The sequence below is a fragment of the Pholis gunnellus genome, assembly GCF_910591455.1.
Source record: "Pholis gunnellus genome assembly, chromosome: 12".
Classification (NCBI taxonomy): domain Eukaryota; kingdom Metazoa; phylum Chordata; class Actinopteri; order Perciformes; family Pholidae; genus Pholis; species Pholis gunnellus.
The window spans coordinates 6,938,468-6,959,899 of NC_136539.1; positions in this window are offsets into that span (position 1 = coordinate 6,938,468).

Below are 21,432 nucleotides of genomic sequence, written 5' to 3' on the forward strand. Positions count from 1 at the left end.
TGAGATTAACTTGAAAGACTCACGTGACTATGAAGTGATTGACTTACATGACTAGCGAGTAACAAACGATTCATGTGACTCACATGCTAATGACACTAACGACTCACGTGAATAACCTCCCTATTAACTCACACGACTAACGAGACTAAATGTCAATGTCTACTTTTGCACGGGACATGAACAGTGGTCTCCTGGACGCAAGTCCTGTCTTTGTTTGACCCATCCACCTCCCTTCCTCGCTCTTTGTACTGCGTGAGTTCCTCTGACAGTCTATTAATGACAATGTTGGGTTAACAATGGAGCTAGTTGAAAGTGCAGTCAGTATTTGTCGAGTTGGGAGTGATACTGAGTTCCACAGAACAGCTACAGAGAATAGAAAAGTTGTTTTTGCCAGGAAGTGTTTTTAAATCTGTAGGGTACCAAGTCAGTCCAGCTCTTCCAAGTGTCATAACGATGTGTGTCCCCAACCCAACAAAAATAGGACCTGAATCTGACTCACTCTGACAGCGCACAGCCAGGCAGTGGACGGTTTTTGACGAAACGTCAATCACGCACCAGGCTGGAATGACAGGCACACAATACATGTGAGGAGGAAATGAATTAGAAAAAAAGCCCAGGTAGCACACAGTTACCAACATAATCAGACGCTAGTCAAAAGAGGACCATTGTGAATGCTTCGGACAGAAAAAACTGGAAAAACATAGAAATATACAGAAATAGTCCTCATTGTTTCAGAAACGCATTAGCCTCATTGCTAATCGAGTGAATATTCATTGTTTTACATCCCTAAATGGCAACACAATTAATCTTCAGGCCATGCATTCCTGATCATTAGCAGGTCCTTTTATATCTTGGAGACTTACTATAACACACTATAACACAGCTTTATTATCATTATATCGTTCAAGTACTTATTCATAAATACACAATTTCTAAAGCCCATTTGAAGCTTTTGTACTTATATATATTGTGCTTTATAAATGGAAGCACATAAATGGATATCATTCGGACATTACTGTGAGTCGTACACATTTTAAAAATATTGTGCTAATATTGCAGATAGCTGTAAAAACCTTTCCAGGCGTGTGTTTGATTTGAGAATGTTATACGAGTACGAGATGGATGGCATTTTAACCCTCTCCAAGTCTGTTGCTATTTAGGCTGTGTACCGTGGAACTGTGGCGCTGGTGTGGGATGTGAGATGAATGCTATGCAGTAGACTTTTAATAGATACTCCCTTTGGGATAATTTTGACAACCTGTCAAAACACCTCTGTTGTTACTGGACATTGTCTTAAAGTTTTAAAAGTCTGAAGACAAGTTTTGTGTTTTTATTCAGACTTGGACGCATCTCTTCGCAAATGATCTTCTTATTTCTCGTCATCCGTCATTGTCAGTATGTTTGCTGTCTTTTTTACTGCTCTTATCAATTTAGCTGCATATTTTCAGACTGTGCTTGTTTTCTCAGTTGTTTTCCGTATACTCAGTGCCTGTTGAATCCAAATAATTACTCAGTGAAAGCAAAGACAGCGACTGTAGTCCTCAAATGACCCATACAACGTGTCTGAATAATACATATGCTGCTTGATGGATAATCTTTTGTCATGTGTGTGTATGTGTGTGTGCAGGCAGGAGTACGTGCCTAGATGGATGCGTGTCTGTGTGGCACACAATACATGCAAGCGATAGCCATCCCTCTTTACACCTATGCTGTGCCCTTTTAGAAACATATTTGGCTATAGGCATTTGGACCTGCCATATGAACAAAAGCATTGGCATGATTACTTACATCAATAATGACGGCTGCATTACAGTTGGTAGGTGTACCATCTCTAGGGCTCTGGAATTCTTTATTCCGGCCCCCTGGCATGCCTTATTGAGACACTTATCAGCATGAATCTTTAAAGTAAGATACCCATTGGGCCTCATGTAGCAACATATTCTTAAATTTGTCTTATATTTCCTCTTAATTTCCTGAAAATGAGAGCCGTCGACTCCAGATGCACCAAACATACTTAACCAACCAAATCTGTTCCAACCCAGGTGTGCTAAATAATGAATCACACTTGATTAGAAAGTGTTGCCAATTGTTTATTACGAGAGGTAACACCACCTATACACTATATAAGGGCAGATGTTGCAAATAGTCTGTCACATGCCCCAGAACTAGAGAGATGCAACCAAGAAAAAAAGGCTGTAAGAAGAAGAACTTCAGCAGTAGTGAAATGTAGGTGTCGTTAAATAAACCAAAACAGAGTCAAAAATGTGATTTTTCCAGAGCATCAGTACTAGTCAGAAAATCAGGAATAGGCCTGGATCAAAGAGCAATATTTATTTTTTTATCTAAGAACAGAAAAATAAGAAAACATTAGTGAATCCCAGAAATCTATGGGTACTAATTTGATAAATCCTGGATACATGCAAAAATGAGAGGAAAGTTGTTCCTATATTGCTCTCTGCATTAGGCCCATTGTTATACACATTAAAGAAAAATGAAAACAAAGGGACATCATGTAGGAGCGGGCCGTTTGGAAAATGCCTGCTTATGCTTAGGCTATGAAAGAAAACATGACCAAACATGATTTACCATTAAGTTAAGTTTGCCTTCTGTCCACCTGCTCAAACTGCCCAAATGCATGCAATTTTATTGAAAATCAAACCGTAATAATCTGATGCTCTGAGCTATCTTGTCAAATTGACTTCCTCCTGCTATATGCACCAGTGTGGACGTGAAATCATGCCAGTGAACATGGAGGTGATTCTACATTTTTTGGTTGACGTACTGAAACCATTTTGTAAGCCAGCCAGGAGTGTGTCCTCCAGCGGTGAGCAGCACAGATGGTTGTATTAACAGCAGGTGAGAGAACTTCAAACAAAGCGGGGCCATGTCAGTTAGGGTCTATATGTATAAAACATCACTTCCTGGCCGCAGGCTTCAAGGTCATTTTAGACGGATTCATTACTGATTCTCTTTGCCAGTCAGTCCACAGGAGAACACGATCATGTCTGATACATATCCTTTCACAGCACTTTCACCAGAATGTGAGAATTCTGTACTGAGCGTTCACAGAGAATATTCTACATTGTTTAGAAGGACAGTCTTCAACTTTTGCCACAGTTGAATATATACTTAAAGCTTCCCACTATTTCTGTTTGTCTTCTTGTTTTCTCACAGCCAGCACCTGACAGATGCAGGTGTTAAGTTATACTGATATTTAAAAAAAACTACATCTGTGCTAGCAGCTCTGTGAAGCAGTACTTGGAGGCACAGTGGTGCTTTGAGCTAAAATCTGACGTGTCAATGTTTATCAGGTATCATGTTTTTTCACCAACTTAGTTTATCATACATGGTAAAATTTGCACTAAACACAATATACCGCCAAGTTTGGTCTAATTGTCATCAGTTGTATAAGTGTTTGGTCATAATCCTAATGTATGGCCCAATTTCATATTTAGACCAGGTGGTGGTGCTAGATGGATAGTTAGGGGATCACAAAGTTGTTATAATTCATTCCGAGGGGGGCATGAATCAAACAATAGTTGTTGAGATATTTTAAACTCTGAACCACAAATGTCAACTTCAAGGTGGTGCAACAAGAAAAGTGAAGGGTTCACCGAAATCAGTAGGATCCATCCTCTGGGGACCATGGATGTCTGTGCAAAAAATCATGACAACCAATATAGAAATATTGTTGAGATATTTCAGTTTGACCCAAAGTGGCGGACCGACTGATGGGCCGATGTTTTCATCCCCAGAGCCACACTGCTTACATGGCTAAACAAGTAGACAGAACCTTGAGGCATGTGTTTGACTTTATTTAACACAATAAATAATTGTAAGCATGTGACATTTCCCCATTCTTTTGTCCCCATAAATCAAATGAAACATGGTACAAATTATGACAGTGGCACGGGCGGATTATTTGTCCGTTTGTTGTTGTTTTGTTTCTCTTTGTAGTCATTTTGTGTCACTTTGTGGTGGTTTTGCCCCTTTCCATAGTTCTTGTCAGTCTCTCTGTGTCTCTTTGCAGCTGTTTTGCATCTTTTTGTAGTTGCTTTGGGTCTCTGTGTAGTCATTTTGCATCTCTTTGTAGTTTCTTTGGTCTCTTTGTAGTCTGTTCTGTGTCTCTTTGTGGTCGGTTCATCTTTCTTTGTGGTTATATTGAGTTTTCCCGCTTGGTACAAGTCTCTTTGAGTGAAATGTTGTAGATGAAGACCAGGGGGGTCCTGACACTTTGGTCTCCTTGCCTGTGCCTGGTTCCATCCATGGACGTTGGTATGACAATGCAAAGTCACTAGTATACAGTATACAAGCTCTATAACACCATGAAATAGTCTTTTACCTCTTTTTTGAAATAGCTAAGCTCCAAACAAACCCACTTGTGCTGAGGTGGGTGCAGAGATACATCTGAACTTGTGTTCATGCAGATCAGGTGGGGCGGTGCAATTTTCTGCTCATTCACTCATTATTCATTGCCAAGCTGGAGGTACTGCCGCCTGGAACTAAACTCTGTTCTCTGCGCCGGTGAGCAATTGTTTTGCTGCTGTACCAGCTGTGTGCCCTGTGCCAACATCTTTGCCGGAGCTCAGGAGGCATCCCGAGGACGCCTGCTGTACTGTCAAAGATTTCACTGTACACATTGGAACCTGTGGAAAACATTAGCTCTTGGGTGTGGAGGAAAGCTCAGGCGTTGCTGTATGGGGTGGCGGTATTGGCCTAAAGGTTGGAAGAGCGTTAAGTTAAAGATTATAACTTTCTCCTGCCTCATGCCCACTGCTGTGGTGCCCTTAAGCAAGGCCATTAACCCAAATATGTTCCAGTGGTGCTGCTCAGTGGAAAAACAGATAATTTAGCTATCAGGTGTGAATATGTGAAGCTGGGTGTTTCTGCAAAGGAGCATTTGTTGTGTCCTTAGTTGTGAACTAAAGGGAAACAAAAACAATCGTGTTCCTTTAGAGGCCAACAGGCGCAAATGATACGGATTCCTTTGGTGGGGGTGCTAAGGATGTTGCACCTTACTATCTTGCATCAATAAAGCTGCAATTTTCTTGCAATTTTCAGAGTTCCTACTTTGAAATGTACATAGTGTTCAGGTATGCTTTGTGCTGCGCAGTTGTATTAAACAATTTTTTTTTAAATTGGTGGACATTACAATCAGTAGCTGCTATAAACAATGGTATTAATTAAAGGTAAATGTTACAAAGAATATAGTATTAGATCACATTATATAGTACAGTGAGTTTCGCTCAGTGCCTTGACATACAACTGCCTTTTTGGCAGCCCACACAAGTGCAATAAAATGGCTTTGCTGTGATCAAAGATGGCAATGTGACAGCACAACACTATGGTGCCAATGTCTTATATGTAATGTGGAGTTAAATATGTTAAGTAGAATGAAATCATCTATACATAGAGAGCATCTACCTTGAAAAGAAGCATCTTCTGAGTTCCCTTTTAGCTTTAAATAAAGTGGAAAATAGTCACCAAACAGGCCATAAGGATTTTATTAGCAACCAATTACCTAAGTGTGAAATTAAACCACTACTGAATATAGTGACTGAAAATGGATTTTTGAGGCTTGATTTCAAGGTATTTTTTCCTTTCCAGAATTCACAAATTTGAATAGAAAACCAGAGTCGATATTTTCTAAAGAATTTTAATTATTATCCTCTTTCTTTGCTTCAATGCATCACTAATCATTCCTGACAGATGTACAATGTAAATTGAACAAGAACACCTCAAAAAGCCACACGATTTGTTTTGCAAATGTCAAGTGAGATATGATGAAGACGCTGCTCATTGGAATGGTGATGGCTTCATTATGACTTCCACCTTGGCTCTGAAATGAGACCTTGAGACAACGAAGGCAGAGACAAGGGGGACAGATTGTGGGTCAGACCAGGCCTAAGGAAAAGCGAGGCAGAAACAGATGAAGAGAGACTTACATGAGCGGAATAACAAACAGCTCGCAGGGAGAAAAGATGTAGAACGTGAAGGGCGAATTGAATTAGTGTTAAGATAAAGACATCAGGGACCAGTTCTGCAACCCTGCAAAATGCTTTCTCTCCATCAGTGGAAGAGGGCACAAAGTAGGAGGACTACACAGTGTGTGAGTGAAAACAGCCAACATTATCTGTCGGGTTAATAGTGACAGCTGATAAGCCGATGGCCACTAGTTAGCATTTAATTATACCCACTAAACTACCTGCAGTAGGAAAAACAGCACTTTGACCGTGACCCAAAAATGTCCACGGTCAAAACATCATACTTTGTCTTTAACAATCCTGTGTCTGCAACCACTACTGATGTTTTGTGTGATTAAATGAATACCCACAATTGGCACACTTCATACAAACTCAAAAACAAGCGGTGATACAGCAGGCAATCAGCTCAAAGTCATTGTATAAGACACGTCAGACATACATAAATCCTGCCAAAACCAAAATTAAACTCACCAAGCTGTCTGGCACTGCTGAGCTGCAGGGAGTTGGTTGTTCTTTTAGCTGTTAGCAGTTAGCCAAACACACTGTCAAAAACGATAAAAGTTATTTGGAGAGCAGCGGTCCGAGAGGTACACCGCAGTGTGATTACTGGTAGTTCCGTTAGATGTTAGCCTAACGCACCCGCAAAGTGTTTTCCCTCCACTGTGTTTCCGGCCGCAAAGTAATAGATTGAGGGGTCAGAGATGGACTCAGCTGTGTTATCACTAGCGGCCCCTACCAGCTGGGGGGGCCGGTTTTAAGAGACGTGAATGAGGAGTCACAAGGCATTCAACAGTGTTAGAAAAGAGCAATAAAGGGTGTTTTGAGTCACCGCAACTGTGACAGGTCCTTTAGCATGCAGCCATAACTGGCCACCCAAAATATTATGCAGTGGACAGTCACTCACTCACGGCTGCACGGACACACACACACACACACACACGCCAGCAATCGGATGATCCTCCTGTTGGAGATTATAATAATTTTGACATTTTTTTTTCCTGAGATCTGACACAAGGAAGCCAAGCCACCAGATGTTGTCCTTTTAAAAGAGGATTTTTTTTTTTTTTCATTTCTGTTCTGTCTAATCAGTGATGCAGAAGGCAGGGCCCAAGAATGCAAATGAAGACACTGAAGCCGGGGGCACAGCAGTGACATTCAGTCCTCAGTGGACTGTATTATGGAGGACATGGAAAATCACATATTAGAGGATTTCTCCACAGTTATGGTCGAGAAACAGAGAATTTATCATCTGTTATTACTATTCTATTTTGGCTACTTTTGCAATTGCAATATTTTTCTTTCAGTCAGATTCTCTGTTGGGTGTTACGATGGTGCACTGGTGAGCTCTGTCATCTGCTGCTCTCCCTTTTGCCTGCGTGGGTTGGCTCTGGGTTCTCTGGTTTCCTCCCACGGTCCAAAGCCATGCAGGTTAGGTTAATTAGTGACTCCATGTGGCCCGTAGATAATTGAGGTTGAATGGTTGTCCGTCTCCAGGTGTCAGCCCTGTGATTGACTGCCGACCTGTCCAGGGTGTACGCCGCCTCTCGCACAATGTGATCTTGGATCGGCTCCACTCCCCACGACCCTCTAAAAGATACGCTTTTTTGTTAATGGATGGAGGATCTTCTGTTGTCTGTAACATACTCTACACAGTACTGCCCAAATTGTGAATTCAATAGAATGCCTGTTGTCCTCTCTGCTGCCGCCTTGCCGTTTTTTCATGCATTTCTTGCTTGGTCGTCTTCCTAAAAAGGTACACTACCTGACCTTTGCAGTATCAATAGTCCACTTGTGATGTTTTGAAACTCAGCTGTCTCTGTCAAAATATCAGTGAGTTTTTAAAGGTAATTTGGGGATCTGGTGGTAATAAAGGCAAGCTCAGTAGACAACACATAGATGGGCCTAGTTCTGCCAAATGGGCCAATTAGGGAAACAGAAATACAATAGTAGAGTTTGAGAAGTAAGTTTTTTTCTGAAAATATGGTTGTTTGATGAATAGTAAAAGGTACATGACTGTGTAGATACAAATGGAAGAAGTAAGGCAAGACATCTACAACTTAAACTTGTCCAATCACTTGTGTGTGCCACGAATCACAAGCTTGAAGGGGAACTCCATAGATTTTATACATCAAAGTCTGTTTCAAACACATTTGTTCAGGAGTACTACTGCATATGTGAATACAGTTGTATAGAATCTTCTTTTGGCTCCAAAGGGAGCCGTAAAGTCTGATAATCGTCTCTTCTGTCATAGCAACAGCTGCTGGAGCTGAGGGGGGTACTCTAGAATGATTTAGAGACTTTTGCCAAACTCTGCCAACAGAAAAACCAACAGCAACACATGCCTTTGTCATAGTTGATCTACTGATCTTAACACAAACCTGTAGTATTGTTCAGACCATTGAGGTAGTCATGAAAACATTTTTCTTTTTAAATCTTTGACTGACATAAATTGTTATCGATTTTATCAAATCAAAAATAGTTTCTTCCAATATTGAAAAGTCAATTGTAAAGCAACACTGATTGATACCAGAAGTGTAACACTACAGGAACAAATCCTTGACTGTCAAAATACAGAAATGTTTGTTGGGCGGTTTTTGGATACAAAAGTAGTCTCTGTGACGTCACCCATAGGTTTCTGAAGAGCCGTTGTGAAGCTCAAAGTGGGTGGGTCTGGCTATCGCCATTTTGTCGGTGAGGAAGAGGTTGTTAGATGGTGGCGCTGGGCGGGACCAGGTGACGCAGCAGAGCAGACAGCTAGCAGGTAGCGTTATTCATCCGTCACTCAAAGCTGCCACACTCAATTATGCCTAATCTTAGGCCTAAATTTATTATTCAGGTTTAAATGATTAGCTATAGCGACCAAAACTGTTTTTAGTACCAGGCAATTTAATATGAGGGTGTAAGGCAGGGGTCACCAATTGGCGGACCGCGGTCTGGATCCGGACCCAGGACCTAAAACCAATAGATAATTGAGAATTATACAATTTTGACGGAGCGCTTCTATTTTAACCAGCGGATCTATTCCAGCATTTACGGCTTGTTACTTGTTCCGCGGTGCAGGAAACACACCGACCAATGCGTTGTAATTAACACATCACGTGATGCAGCTCAGCCAATCAAATATGAGTATTCTGACAAGTTTCCTGACTCGAGTGAGGTGTTCACACACCGTGACACACGGGGCTGAGATGAGGAAATATACGGCAGAGCAGGGAGTTGGATATCACATGACAATCTCCAAAAAAAGAGAAGTGTTCTGAGAGACCAGTCTTTAATTAAGTATGGGCCGACTCGTTTAGGTGAAATCTTTCCACGGTGTACCCACTCACAGCTGAAATGAATTCACAGAAAATAAACTTAAGAGCCCAATATGATCAGAATCCTAACGCATGAAGTCACTGCCCAACAATGATGTGAACAGAGAGAATAGAGCTGAAACAAGTGGTTTAATAACCAGATAAAGTCCTGAACACTAGTTTATCTTGTTAGAAGATGAGACAAATATAATATTGTGGCATTTTTGATTGACATCACTTCACCCTGAATAAACTGAATTTAAAGCTGCAGAACAATTCAGTGAAATTATTTTTTTCTAAAATGAATTACTTTATTTTAAGAAGCACATTTTTCAAAAGATTTCTGTTCTGTCAGTTATTCTTTATCCAGACATTATTTTACTTGAAATGAGAAGAAGATTTATTTATGTATTTCTATGTATTATTTATAATCATCCAGTTAAATTTGAAAACTGAGAATAATAATTGTTAAAATATAATTGATGTGTACTTTCTTTATTTGATTTGACAGTTGTTGACTACACAGACGTTACTACTACTAGGCTTTATATATATATATATATATATATATATATATATATATATATATATATACTACATAGTGTAATGTTCCGGACCTTTGCACAAGGAGATTTTCTCAATCTGGACCTTTTGGAAATTTAATTGAATACCCCTGGTCTAAGGAGACTGACTTGCTTTTATAGACAGCCTCCAGTGGCCATACGATAAACTGTATTTTTTGGCACTTCCGCATTGGCTTCATCTCACAGCACCGGAGGTTGCCGCTTGTGTAAAATCATATACAGCGATTGAGCAGTAATCTGTTTCAAGGGCCGCCACTATCAACAGTTTTCTTGAATTAATGTCATTGTGATTAAGGCTGCCAAGTGTTGGGAGCACAAGGAAACTAATCTCATTCTGTCCATCAAACTTGATCGCACCTTGTTGGCAAACTAATCAGGCATCTGTTGAATTCCATTGATCCCAGAAAACAATTGACTGCTTCTTGGCGGGAAGCGCAAAGAATACAGCACACAGTGACACCTCCTGCTGCTCCATCATGTCAGTGAAACTACCAATTCATATGCGTCTCCACACTGTGGAAACTCTTGCAATATCTCGACCTTGTTTTTCACTGAAGGATTTTAAGAGCATGTGAAGATAGAAACTGATTAGGGGCGATTGAACAAATGCAGGGTTTATGAATTTGCAATAAATATGTATGTTAAACTGCAAGCCTCAAATGATCTAATACAAACAAGAGCAACATATTGTTTATTGTGAAGCATTAATATTTTAAATAACATGTTTGAATCAGGTGCACTGTTCTTATGAGCTAAAGACAACCAGGCACTAAAGGTAGTACTTTATTTACCGGTGCATTAGTTCTTTTAATTAGCACAATTAGATCAACTTTAACAGATGAGTAGGGGTCCGTCTTCACTATAAAACCTAATTTCTCTTTGTACTCTAAACGCATGCACCAATTAAAGTCTTCCTGAACTAGTCAGTGTCAGTGGTGGGACCGTTTTCTCCTTTCCATTATCCAGAAACAGCAGTGGCTTCTTCGGTTTCACTTGCAAAAGTCAGGAAAAATATATATTTAGGACAATAATGGAAGCAGAAAGGTAAAATTGCTAATTGTTGTGGTGCTGAACAGACAGCTCCAAATGTGCTGCAAGATTCTTTTCTGTAATTTCTTCAATGACCGAACTATAGTAATGGTTCAGATACGTTTTTTTATAACTCATAATTTCTCCCTCTCTCTCTCTTTCTCTCTTTTTAACCTGGCTTTGGCGTCTCTTACTCTCTGATATAACAGATTTGACACGTTACATTTCCAATCGACATCTCCGGCAATCAGTCGGTATGGGTAGATGAGGGGCGGCGGCTTATTTGTATACTTTTACGCTCCCATCTCCCATTCTTTTTTTTGACCTCAAACTATACGCCATAAAATACATATTGCATGACCAAAAACAGGCAATATGTTTTTATCTGGTGCAAAACCACATCGTGTTCCCTCGGTACATGTGGACAAATAATATTTGACTGTTTAGCGCCTAAAAGGTTTTGCGAATTCTTTTTCCAAATTCTTTTTTATTTTATTGGTGAAATAACGTGACAAAATAAAAGGATTAGTAAAGCAGTAAACAGTTTGCGATTAGAATGCGCAGCCGCGAGAAAAGAAAAAGGCCTGAGGAAGATCTTTACGGAGAAATAAACCATTTGGAGCGTATCAGCGCGCCGACCTCCTTTGTGCCCTACAGAAGAGAAAGAAAAGACATAGTTTTAATGTCCCAGTGACAATACATATACGATGTAACAGCAATATCATTATAATGATAAAATAATCATTATACAATAGCATATAATGTGTACATTAACATAACTATATTTCCCTGTCTCCATGTACATGATGAGAAGAACGTCACCTTGCTTAGCAGTGTATGACACCCAGCATATCTCGTGACCTATATCAAATGGCACCACCACCTCTCTGCCCTCTATTTGTAACATATCAAGTTGCAATAATATTCTCATCACAGCTGGTGGCATTTATACTGTATATCAATGTGTTTGTTTTCACAAGTCACTGTGTGTCTTATAATGAGGTGCTGTTCTGCTGCAATGGACCTAAATGTTTCTTCAAGTGTATCTGAGAAAGGATTTTACACCAAAGACTCAGAGCCTGTTAGATTTGGCCCACTTGCTTTGTCAGCTCGAGTTACTGTAAGACTCAAATATGGTGTTGGAAATACAAACGTTGTTCTCTGTGTATACATTGGGTGGCCCTGTACTAATGTCCTAGGCTCAGGTATATACAGTAGGTACTGATATCACCGTCGTTGTCAGGTGTTTGATCTTGGAAGGGTAAAGGTTTTTGACCGATTTTGCGATAACAGTTTTGTTGTCTTTCTGCAAATGGTGCATTTGATTGATGGTAACGTAAGGTAACTTAGGCTTACAACCAGCGCGTCAACCAGGTCACTCCTGAGGGACACCTCAGTAGCTTACAGTACTAGACTGGGCTCCTGTAACATGAGCCAAAACCTTGCTGCAGTTGGAACTTTGTTTTGAAAACTTCGGCACGTTTGGAACGCAATGGAGGAGAATCCAGGAAGAGGAGAGCTGCCAGGAGCTGTTTGGATTTCTGGCAAGTTTGGAGGACGGAGCTACAGGGATAATGCTAAAGCGTCTCTGGAGCATCGGGCCACCGGATCATCGCATGGCGGAAGGAATGTGTAGCGCTACACTGTTTATGGACATTTAAAACGCATCAACCATATCACTCACCTCAGTAGACACCTCAGTAGCTTACAGTACTCCTTTACCAGTTACAATTCAGCTTTGTTCTTCTGATTATCGTATTAAAATAAAATGCGTTTGAACGTTTGAATCTAACCATCATCTAAAACCAGCTGCTTACACTTGTCATCAGCCGGTAACAATTGCAGCAGCTTCAACTGAAAAGCTGCATAATCAAATGTGATACACATACTTCCTTTGTGTGTATATTTTTGCTGTTAAGTTTACAAGAACAGACCCACCATTACATCTTCTCTGAGCAACAGTGCCCGTCTTGAATCTTGGATTATATGACTGAGTAAGACAGGTTGCTTTCTGCTAATCATAGATAATTGCTAAATTAGGATCTCACAGTTTAATCAAAAGAAATCACACAAAGCCAGACTGGGTTTATTAGCTCAATAACTGGCTCAATTAGAACTGTGATATACTGTATCAGGCTAACTCAAGTGGAAAAATGTGAACAGCATATAGGAAAGATCTCCTGAATTCAACGTGTTCACACTTCCTCACTGTCACATTGAGTTTTATGCATCGGGACAAATGCACTGTAGCTGTAGCCTACAGGCAAGGTTGCAAGCAATAGACCAATTCAATTGCTTGTGGAAGACAGATGACATCTACAAGCCACTTGCTCACATCAGCGACACACAGAGGCACGTGTTCCACGCGAGCGACCACGCTCCCTCGCCACATCGTGTCTAAAACCAATGGCCGATTTTGTTCCTCCCAGTGCTGTGGGTAGATTCCATTAAAACAATGACAGTGCCATTATACTTGAAGGTTATCGACAAACGCGGCCGATCAAAACTGCTAAATGGGCCTTTCATTTACCTGCTCAAGCGACCATGCAAGTATCGTACATTGACTTCATTTAAAAGAAACTAAAAACTCCACATAGCAATGAAGATGTACCAGATGCACAAACTGAACAAGCTTGCGCCATGAAAATGTTGTTCTAGTTTTGACCTCCATTCCCATCTGTATTATATGCATACTTTATTACTTTATAAAGAATCCACATTCTCATCCTTGTAATTCTGAATTACAGCTGTAGGGACATAATGCATTTACCAATGCATATAATCCACCGAGCCCATGCTTTAAAAAATGGGTGTACATTTGATCTGTGTCTTTTTTTTTATGTTGCTAGGTATGTAATTAAACTTAACAATGCAAGGCCAAGTTGTAGAGATTAATAACATTCGTGGCCTTTTTTGTTGTTATATGGCGTTTGATTTAAACTCCACCAGATGGCTCTAAGGACAAAAGTGACATGATGTGCAATCAATTAAATCAACATTTTTGTCTCTATAATGAGCCTTTTTATGACATCTTAATGTCTTACTAAAATGTGATAATTATTGCAGTTTTTTTTTTTTTTTTGCATCTCATAATTTACTCTCATACAGATTGACCTCCAACTGCAACTGTCTACTGTGATAGACATTTTTATTATGCTGGTGAGAGGTGGAGTTGGCTATAGTAGGCGTCCAGAAAGAAACACAACATCAAAAAGAGGAAACGTGTGACTCGTGTCACTGGGACAGACCGTGTCGGGAACTCCAATTAAGAGAAAGGCCTTTGTGGTAGAACCTGTGTTAGCTGTCCATACCTGTGTCTGCTACTCTGGAAAGCTCACCGCACAGTCACCAATAACACCATCAACAAGACTGGAAAGAAACTTGACAGGCAGAAAAGCGTCTCTTTTTTTTAATGACCATCACCTGTTCAGTGTTGACAAGTTACATTGCTCCTCGCTGTACTCCAGCAGGCCACTATCGCCACTGGCAAAAGTCAAAAGGAGCCTCTATCTACAATTCAGGTTATAATGATTATTATGAGTTGTAGATACATAGATAAATAAAGACATGGTGTTTGGAAAGTAGGTTCCTCCATACCTGTCTTATATTCAATTTTTTTGTTCTTATGTATAGTTATTTAGATCCGCAGGGCTTGGTTGCAATCTCTTCAAAAGTTTACAGCTGAATGAATTTAAATTCTCTTGACCTAGATACAGTGTGTTGCAGAAATATGCTTCTAAGAACTACTGTATATCTTTAACTGGCCTTTTTTTGTACCACACTATCAGCAAAAGCACTGCAAGGAGTGTATCCTGCACTGGGATTGTTTTGCCACTTTGTACATATTAATTCCTTGTAACACTTCCAAACCCTAGGTTGAATTTGTTATTATCTGAAAAGCAATTTTGAAACCATATTGATCATTATCTTCCAAAAGTTCCTTTTAACTTTGCGTTTTTCTGACAGGTAACCTATTTGTATAGGACAAGAGGGGTCAAATGAAACTAGGCCTCTGCCTACAAATCACTAAAAACTACTTTACATTTTTAAAAGGGATACAACCACCTTCCATAGCCTTCATTGAATTAACCAGAAAAAGAGGCAAAACTCAGACAATTAAACAAAAATGAATAAATACATTTAAAAAAAGTCCATGGACACACATGGTTGGTGCAACACACAATATTAAGCTACACAACTTAAATAGCTGTTAACTGCTGGTGGTTGTTGATGTTCTCATCTGGAGAGTGAATTCAAAGAGTGCGTGTGTTGTGCACCACGCAGTCCTCCTCACACTTCTCTAGATTCAAAGCCTAATTCAACCAGTCCAATCAGCCTCTCTGTCCCACTGTGCTCATCAGACATGTTGAGCTCTGCAGTCACACCGGGAATCATTGTCACAAACAGCAGCAGGGCCTCACATACTGCATTTAAAAGTTCCTCAGCAGAAGTCACCGCTGGAGTTCCCACCGTGAACATTTTCCCCATGTTAGCCAGATCCAGCATGCACCTCACAGGTGAGTTTTTAATTTGGCTCACTTAGCGTCCCTGCCAGGCGGTGCATTAAATGAGTTAAATGCAACCCTTTTTTTAACACTGCTGATGTACAATAATGATAACCACGAGGACGTGGCCCCTAATTTGATTGTGCTGTTGTACAATTTCTGTGCTGCTCGCTAAGTGCTAGCCCTGGCCCGGGTGCGAATCCTGTTCCGCACCCATCCCACTCCCTGGCCCTCTGCCAAACAACGGTTCACTTTTGCTTTCCCTGTGCAGCAGATGCCACTTGAAATGCAGCAAAGTAAGTTACAAAGATTATACGTTGAGCCCAGCAGTGGGGAGTGACGTTAACAAGTCTATAACTTGGGGAAGATGAACTCATAACCTACGTCTGGATGCTGTGGTGGAGATGGGGGCTTTTCAAAGGCCATATCAACTGTAGCAGCTGTGGCAGAATAGCTTCCAGTTGAGCAGTGCGGCAGCAGGCAATGGCAGTACATTTCCAAAGTGTGCGTTGGATACATGTTACAATGAGAAGATTATGCTATGTGAGTTTAGCAGGAGGCTTGCGTTGATTGCCTAAAGTAGCTTGCAGGCGATCGGTTCATTCATTTATTCCTTATACTGCTTATGCCAGCAGCTTCGCATTGCATTCTCATCAGCTACTACTATAGTGTGAATTGGTTAGCTCAGACACACTGTTTAAACAATCAGCCTTTCAAGACACAACAAACAGGAATTAACAAACATCATCTGATGATTGAGCACAAAGAGCACACATCAGTCTTATCTAGCACCAACAACAATCCCAATGGCAATGAGATTAATAGAGGCATTACAAGCATCGGTGTCATGCCAAAGCCATTTGAATACAGGCTAAGCAAATACAAGGTGAACTGCAGATAAGGAGGCTGGTCTACTTTGATTATAGAAACAAAGACGAGTTATGCATCCATAATCAATCACTTAATTGACCGACATACATTTCAAGCTGTAGGTGCATCATCAGTGAGTGCACTGTACAGTACAACTTCAAGCAGCAGCTCCAGGGGATTGCTGTAAAACACATATTTATATTACAATGCCATTTAAAAAAATATAGTTCATGATGCTAAAGACTATTTCTTTATAATACTACATTATACAACAGTCTTAATTTATATGTTTCTTTATACTAATTCCAAGGTCCTGTTTGATCTTTTTCTCTCCGTATTGCTTGTCCGGGCGGAATGCTTTACCAATCTTCATCTTGCACGGAAGTTGTCCTTTTGTCTGAAATGGAACTGCATACTGTGTGTTTATGAACTGGAAGCCCTCCGGTTTCATCAGCAAATGTAATTGCATCCCCTGAAAGTTCAGTCAAGCCCAGTTTGCCTACGCCAAGCCTTTTGATGGCTATGTCTATCCACATTCAGCTGAACTCTAAATCAACTCTGTGCTATCTTGTGCAACGATAACAAGACCTTCCACTTTCACTTCTCTGAGTTCTTTTTATCCCAGTGATGCCACTGTATGTTTAAGATAAAGTCAGCCCGACTCAAAAACTCCTCCTCCATAGCTCCCAATAGTAAAGTCGCTGAGCAGCCACATGTGTATATCTAGTACTGCACTCTCCCAATCTCTAATCTCACTGCTCAGTCTATGGACGCCCGCGGCAGGTCTCTGCTCCCCAAAGAGATTTTGAATCAGCACTGATATTGTTTGATGACACAAGTAGTACAGAACTCACTACAGGCAAGCTGTGTTTATGATGGCTGCTACCTAGCAGGAAATGTTCTATTGGCTTTAAGCCTTTATGATACAATGTTGATTTCAGATGACCTTGCATCACATCATGAATTCTTGTTTCGCTTGCTTACCCCCAGTTATGCAGTGCACAATGTGTGTTTGGTAGGTGAGCTATTGCACAGACAATTTGAACCCTAAATGGCAGAGTGGGGCATTTAAATTCCAGGCACACAACTGGGCATGAAACATTACTCAGATCAATTTAAAGACCTGTCACGGCACTGTCAGAAATACTCTACACACAAATAGAAATGCAGCTAAGAGAGTACTCAAACGTGTTCTTTCTCTGAGTTAAATACCTCATCAGGATGCTTTTGTGGCCAAATGTTTTCTTACGTCAGGTCTTGAATAATTTTAACAGCATGAATGTACTCTGAAATCCAATCCCCTCTCTATAAATAAAATGTGTTGTTTCTGGCATTTACTTCCCCACAAAAGAACAAACAGCTTCTCTCAAACCTTGTGTAGCATCACAATAAAGGCAATCATTTCTTACATTTTATTATTTCATACAATGTTTTATTTTACGCAGTTATTTGTTGCCACTGCTGCAACTGTTCATAGGGAATTTTTTAAGCACCATCTCCACCCCAACATCTACCTGCAGACTCCAATTTCCCCTTGGGAGACGTTATTAATGTCACTTGCCAATCCCTGCTGTGCAGAACTTGGTGTATCTGTGTGAGGAGGAACAAGGTCAGAGTGTGGATGCCAAAGATCAAAACATATTCTTCTTTCACATAACTGCTTGAGTTGCTTGAAATCAAGAGAAAGCTGAGGGGAAGACATCTACATCCTACAGTATTCCATTTTACTTGAGCATGCAAAAGAAATTTCAATTTCCAAAAGCTAAACACGAGCCCTTCAGTAGAGACAATAACCTGCCTGTTTTACATAACTAATAGAGCAGTGTTAAGGGGAGTCATTGGATTCTAAAACCTCATTATCCCGTCTGATGACCTTGGCACATGTGTTGAATGAGGAAGTAACGGCTGCCAGACTGCAAGATAGCCCTTTTTCGATGTGGTTGAGGGACTGTAAAAAAATCATTGTCCCAGAGTTGCATGTGTCTTTTGTCTGAGAGGAAGTAAACCATGCCTGCAGTGGGATTTATTTAGTTTTTATTTGCAGAACATTGCAATGTGCACCATTGAAGGCTGCCAGATCTCACATAATCATTGAAGGATCCCTGTTGCATTTTACCCAAACACTCTATCTCAACATTGTGAATCCCCAGCTTGCAATTTTTTTAAATTAGGAATCTATAGGCCCTTTACATAGCAGTCATGTTGACACGTCATAGCAGGGTAAACGCAGATGTAATTGATGAAATGAATCGTGGTCCCATTCTATTTAGTGTGTCACAGCTATTCCAGTGAGCCACCATGTACAATACCAGAGCCCAGACACACCTGTTTACTCTGCAATGACGTGTCAAAAGGGCTGCTGTAGAAATGACATTTCAGATGTCTCATGGGAAAAATAAATGTAAAGATTTTGAAGTAAAAGAAAATTCTATATTGTAATAAAAGCTCAAACTGAAATCTCTCTTTCAATAGTGTATTTGCATTACCTCATGGATCTAACATGTTGTCAAAGCAAAGTGACCGTTTTTACAATCTGTTTCATCCTCGATATTTTCTTTCTGGGTTAAGGATAGCCCCGCTGTTCGTTGTACATGTGCTCTGTGTTGTTGTGAAACTGAATCTGACTCAATCAAGTTGTTCCAAAATGTTTTGACAGTTTCTATAGACCCTCAGCATGTTTTTTCACAACTCAAGATGTACTTTTACTAGGTTTGAGTCTCAGTGCTCGTATTTTATTAACGGGCCCCACACTTCACTTCCATTGGAAAGGATTGGCTGACACACACACACACACACACACACACACACACACACACACACACACACACACACACACACACACACACACACACACGAACACACACACACAGACTTTAAACCATGGGGATGACAGAAATTATTTTCAATGTTACCAGCCGGCAGAATGATATCCACATGCTTCTTATAAAAATGTATTTGTGGAATAAGCTGTACATAACAATACATTCACTACCATTATGTCAGCATCAGCCTTTCATGTTTGATTTGCTATTTGGTGAATTGATTAAATATCTTTGACTAGGAAAAGGGCTGCATCCATGTGAATGCCAAAGCTGGTTACCTTTGCTTTCAACGAAGCCGTGTGGGACAAAAACAATGAGTTGAGCAAAATGAGGGGGGATCTCTGGGCGGAAATGAAACCCGGGCTACAAAGGTATAGGTCAAAGGAAGAACTTGTGAGCTCCCCAGTGAAGAGCTTGGCAGCTGTGCACTCCAACAGTGCCAGCCCTCAATGCAAAGGGACATAGACTTGGCATGCTTCATGGAGTTTTAGAGAGGGATTATTCGAGCCAGAGACCAAAGTGGGTGAGAGTTTGTTTTATTTTGTCAGATGACTGAGGATAGCTCAGACAATTTCAACATGTACACCGTGCGAAAAAAAGCGCAGACTTGCTTATATTCACACATGTTCTACATATTCATGTGAAAATATGTTTTGTCTGGTGCAAAAAAGTATATCGTTCTCTTGTATGATCTGATAAATTCATACTTTTGGGCAAAAATGTTGCAGCATTCAAGCCCCTTGGCACCCTCACTGCTGCTGCTCATTCATTGACAGTGATATCCTAAAAAAAACCTTTCATTTAGTAGCTCTTGGTCCAAAAATAGAGAGCAGCTGAAAGAAACACGACACACAATTTTGGTACTTTATGCCATCAGTTTGACAATTGATCAATGCACTTTTAATACATCAGGTATTTTTAAGGGGTTCAGTGAACGTCATTTTTTCTATGAGCAGTTCATGAGGCAGCAACAGCATACTTAGCTATGGTGATGTGATTACTTTTTTTCAGCAACAAGTTGTGTAAGGGATTCGGTTTTGAAATTCAGTAATTCAATTAGATTAGACAGAAGCCTTCGCCGGTAGTAGGCCACCCAAAGCTGTCTATGTTGCACCGTCTATGTACGTGTTATGTCTTTCAAGCTGTCTTTCTAATATTAGCCACTGGTAAGCCCACATTCTGGAATCACCTGGGTTTGCTTTTTTCTCTTTTTAAAAAGCTAAAGATAAGGTTCTTTGCCTTACATTACATTTGATGAAACTATAGCTATGAGTCTAGCTAGAAAAGAAGACGGGGCCTAATTTCTCCTTAGCATTCATCTGCAATCAGACAATTCAATAATTTAGTCTTAAAATGCCCTGAAAACCTGCAGATTGTTTTTTCCAATTAGTCTGGCTAATTAGACCTTTGTCAGGTTTGGGTGGAGCTACATGTCTGAATGTATTGTCACATCACTCCGGTTGTTCCACAATAATAACACACATACTAAATATTTCGTTGATATGTTCATCGCCTCAACTCATTCACCTAGGGTTAATTAATTATGAGGAAGGACCTTTTTAGGCATCCATGCCCAAGGTCCCATTGTCAGGTAACCAAATAGGAAAATTATTTTGAATGAATATTACATTTTTTGGACTCAAACTATAGAGTCAGTAATGCATGTCATTAAAAATAACCAAGAATGATGAAAGGTTTTCAAAGAAAGATTGAAAGAGTTGAGCGGTTAAGTATTGTTAACATGCTGCAGCGGTTAATGTATTTTTCAGAGTGTCCCAGCATGACTTGCATGTGTGCTGTGAGGGCAAACGTCAACCCAGCAGACTAACACTTAGCGGATACTGTGTGCCGCTTGACTGCTGGCCTGATATTCCAACTCCAGGGATTTGGCTATTGTACTCTTCCCAGCTCCCCGCTGAACAGACATAGTGGTTCAGTAGCTTGCATCTCAGGAGACTCCCAGTTTACAGTCTGCTGGGCCACAGAGCAACACAAGCAGTTCATACAGCGTGGATAGCTTTACAGTGGTGCCTCGGATTGTGAAAAGACCAAGACGAAATAGACGAATAAAGAATTGCCTCATTACAACCACATAATTAAGTACGCATAACACTCCGTCAGGTCAGTGTATTGTTGGTGGCTGCTTTTGGACCTGTACAAATGGATTATTGCACAGTACCTCGGTCGGTTCATGATATCTCCCTGTTCAAGGCCTGGATCTCTAGCAGGGAGAAACAACATGGCCCTCTGCCCATCCTTTTGACTCTCATTTGTGCCAGAGCAGATAGCATAGAACCAGCAGGATTTCAATTGCCAACATCTATGTTTCCTATTGACTGGAC